Here is a 4,185-nt window from a genome sequence, read left to right as displayed (position 1 = left end):
CCCCGGAGCCCGAGAGGGCGGGCGAGGGAGAGGGCGAGCCGGGCGAGGGCGCGCGGAGCGTCTCAGGTACTAGCACTTCTCGCTGACATTGACGCAACTGCATTAGAGCTAATGGCAGCAGCCTGCTTCTCATTATTAATTGTCTTTGTGTTTGGATAAAGTATGTAATCTTCTTCTCAACCACACCATTAAAATAGGTTGCCTTTTCAATTAAGAGCCGTCGCGAGCACAGCAGTCAATTTTCCTAATGAAGATGCATTATATTTTCACTTTTTTTTAAATAGTGGAAAATCCCAGGTTTTCATTAGACACGATGACGGAGAAATACAAGAGAGTGTCTCAAAAAGTCTTGCGGCATGTAGTGCTCTAAACGCCAGGCTTTTAAATAAATTGAAATTTCTGCAGATTAAATAATCGGTAGCAAACATGTTCAACTCCACTTCTCTTCAGATTTTACGAAGCAAACACGAAGAGTTCGGGGTGTTGTTTTTTTTTTTAATGCACTTAACAGATACAACAATAAAAACAAGCACGGTGACTGGCTGGAAATACCTCTGTAAACTTTGGGGAGGTTCCCTCCTAGCTTACAGAGGATCTGCAGATCTTTAAAGTGGTGAATGTTGAAAATGTACTGTAACATTTAGTTATTTGGCCAAATAACTTGATTACTCGGGAGAAAAAAGTATCAGGACTATCTATCTGCAATAGTTTTCCCTCTTTCATTTTTCTTTCTTTTTTAAAGAAATACAAATTGAAAGCCAGCAAGTCTGATAGAACTGTTTAAAATCCTATGCCTTCATGATAAGCAACTTTTTCATTGTTCAAAATATGGTAAATTCTAAATGTGAACTTTTCAAATTGGTCAGAAATATCAATTCCTGGATGTGAAACTGGAAAGTTTGGATTCATGGACAAAAATGAAAAGTGTGTGCTATATTCATTCTGTAATCCTGAGGGCGGAGGAGCATGCAGCGAAAGGCTCTGTCAATATCTATGTTTTCTTTGTTGATAAAAAATTTAGGTTACTCTCTTTCATATGATATGCTACTTCTGCTACTCATTCCATGCGCATTCTTTCATAGGAGTCACATTAGAGAACAGTGCTTGAAAAATATAAGTCACATTCTTCTGAGTAGGACAAAAGTCCCTGACAACAGAGTTTTTCTTCATCAGGCAGCATCAGTTGGTTTCTTGCAGACATGGTCTTTTCTGGGTTTTAGGTGTTAGGTCTTTTTAAATATTGAATTCTTTTTTTTAAATCAACCAGCCCCTTAAAATGATCTGCAAAGAGTGGGAAATTAGATTTTCGATTAAAACCTTATCCCATCTCGAAGGATTACTTTATATTGATTCTTAAATATGGCTACAATTGATGGGCTCTAATTAAAAATCCAAAGGAAAAGTCTGCCGTGCCCATATAAAAGAAGCTTTTCATATACGGGAAATAAAGCTTGTAAAAGGTTACAAATAAAAGATTAGAGATTTATCCAAACTAGTTTAAAGCTTCACTGTGGTTTTCTTTTCTTCTTTTTTTTCTTTCTCACAAAACCATTCCTGGGTCTTTTTTCCTCCAGTTTTAAATGAAGTTTGCAAACAGGCAAGATATTGGACTGTAATGGTTGTTTTATATCAGCTCTGTAAGCTCAAGGCTGCTGCCTGCAGTAGAATTGATTTCAAGGAAACTTCAGGACCAGGAGATGAAAATTATGTAAACTGACAGCTACCACCATTCGTCACTGTCCGTATTCCCATCCATACACCATGTGTGTGCGTGGGAGCACGTGTGTGTGTGTGTGTGTGTGTGCGCGCGCGCACATCTCCATCTCACACTCACACTTGCTTCCTTCCCCTCACCCTAACTGCTCTGAGCACACCCTTGGTCCCACACTACCGGGGACAGAAGCAAAGCTCCCAGCTCACACACAGCCGAACACGTCTCCCAAGCCCGCAGCTCGAATTTGTCACACAATCTTAATCCGTTTCATTCCGGAACAACATGGTCCTCTTCTCCTCTTTTTTGCATTTAGAGTTTGCCTCCTACTCTTTTATCAAGACTGCACAATCCTATCTTTGAAGTTGTTTCTTTCCTCTTACTCTTTTTTGAGGCAACTGCAAAGTAAGGAATGAGTGAACCCAGCTTGATTAATCAGGGATCTACCTCTTTATAGTTGCCTCCCGATCCCACCTGAATTGCTAGTATTAAATCCTCATTTAAAAATTAATTAAATTAATCCTGACAAAGTTTGTAATAAAGTCATATCTGAAAATCTAATGACGTCTTTACAATTATTGTAGTTCTAAGGCAAAATGTGGTTCCCCCACTGTCCACTGAAATGATGAAAAGATTTGAAATTAATCTTCATATTTCTGAAGTACGTGTTCAAGGACTCCAACTGACTCCTTTCCCCCCTGGAGAAGCTATGTTCTCACAGAATATAGGTTTTGTTCTTCTTTTCTAATTGACCTGGAACAATCGCTGGACCTCTTACTTTTCCCCTCCCCCTCTGTGAGCCCCTCCATCATAGTTAATAAACTTGGAGGAAAGTTTGGAATATTTTAAACTGGCCTGGCATGTGGGCTGGTGAAAGTGAGCCCAGCTAGTGCTAAATAGGAAGCTAGATTTCAAAATATAAATATCAGCCATACATTGAAAACCACATGCAAGCTTTGAAAAAATAATTTGACTCCCTGTGTATTGTTTTTCCTCTCACTTCTGAATACGTATATCTCATATGCATAGCAAGATAACAGTACACATGGCAGTTGAAAACAATCCAGTTGTTTGTGAAAATTACTTAAAAATCAAAGCATCCTACCATAAGTTGGATTTATAGAAGAAACAGAAAGACAGACACAGGGAAGGAAAGTTAAGCAAGGAAAAAGGAAATGCAATGAGCAGATAGTAAGTATGTCAGAAGTTCAAGAACTTACTGAAAATCAAGAGTGAGGAGTTTTCATCCCAGAAGTCTTTTTCTCCCACCAAGCTCTAAGGTCTGCAGTGAAACAGCTCAGCGCCCCCACCCCCAGCCCGTGGCTTTTGTCCTGACCTAGAGGAGGTTTGCGGAAACAGTGCCTGAGCCGGGCTGTCTGCAATTTCCAAATTGACAAGAAGAGACTGGAAGATAAAGAGCATGTTCTTACAGGTGAGGAGCAATTTTGCAACTTTTCCAAGCGACACCCAGGAGAAAGCTTGCCTGCTACCAACTGCTGCAGAGTCTGGGCAGAATTCCTCTAGAAAGAAAGAGTCTTTTCCCCTCCCGTCTGCATCTCTGTCTCTAGCTCTCTTTCTCCTCTCAGTCTCTCTCCCTCTCTCTCTCTCTCTCTCTCTCTCACCCTCTCTCTCAGATCCAATCTTTTAAGAGCTTCAGCACATTGCTAAGCTAAAGGGAAATTCTCTTTGATAAAGCGGTGTTTCCAGCTTCTGGGTTTTAAAACCTAAATCTATATTCAAATCTGGCTGAAGGTGTGTTCTGGGATTTATGAAAGCCTCTTAAAGGGGTAAATTTACCAAACCGTGACAAAATCATCACAATCTTACTTTAGACCTCTGAAGTGGATGAGAATTTTAAAGAGACCCTTGTTTATTTAACACTGTCCATTTCCAACCCGTGGCTTATTGGCCCCGTGCTTCTGCGAAGTTATTAGACGAGAGGGCAAAGGAGAAGCAGGAGCTGTCTGCTGCCGGCCGCTGCAGGGGAAAGCCCGCCCACGCCCATCGGGCCCAAACCCACCCTGTCCAACGGAACCGGGCGTGCCCAGCGAGGTCCGCACACCTGAGAGGCCGTCCTGAACCTCCACCTCAGACTTGAGGGGTTCCCCACAGCAGCGGGAGCTCCCAGTCCAACATTTTCCACTTACTTCGAGGAAATCGCCTGCAACTCTGCTATTCCCCCTGACCCTCACTACCGCCAAGGCCTCCCCGAGCCAAATCAACAACGTTTTTCTTTTTCTCTCGGACGATTTCAACATCCCTGTAGTCAGCCTGGGGGACAGCCCTGTCTTTCCCCGGGTGGGAGGCAGGAAGGAGCCTCTGCTTCAGGTGGTCGGCGTGGGTTGGCCCTTCCTTCCTTCAAGCAGGGCGTCGTGACTGGGACCGCGCCGCCAGACCGGCGTCTCCACAGCCCGCGCTACCCAGGACGCACTGCTCGGGGCGCTGTCCCCCTCTCCCTCCCGAGCGAAAGGCCT

This window comes from Fukomys damarensis, unplaced genomic scaffold, assembly GCF_012274545.1.
Source record: "Fukomys damarensis isolate Sample0158 unplaced genomic scaffold, DMR_v1.0_HiC HiC_scaffold_21, whole genome shotgun sequence".
In the NCBI taxonomy this organism is placed as follows: Eukaryota; Metazoa; Chordata; class Mammalia; order Rodentia; family Bathyergidae; genus Fukomys; species Fukomys damarensis.
Note: the sequence above shows the minus strand (reverse complement) of the source record.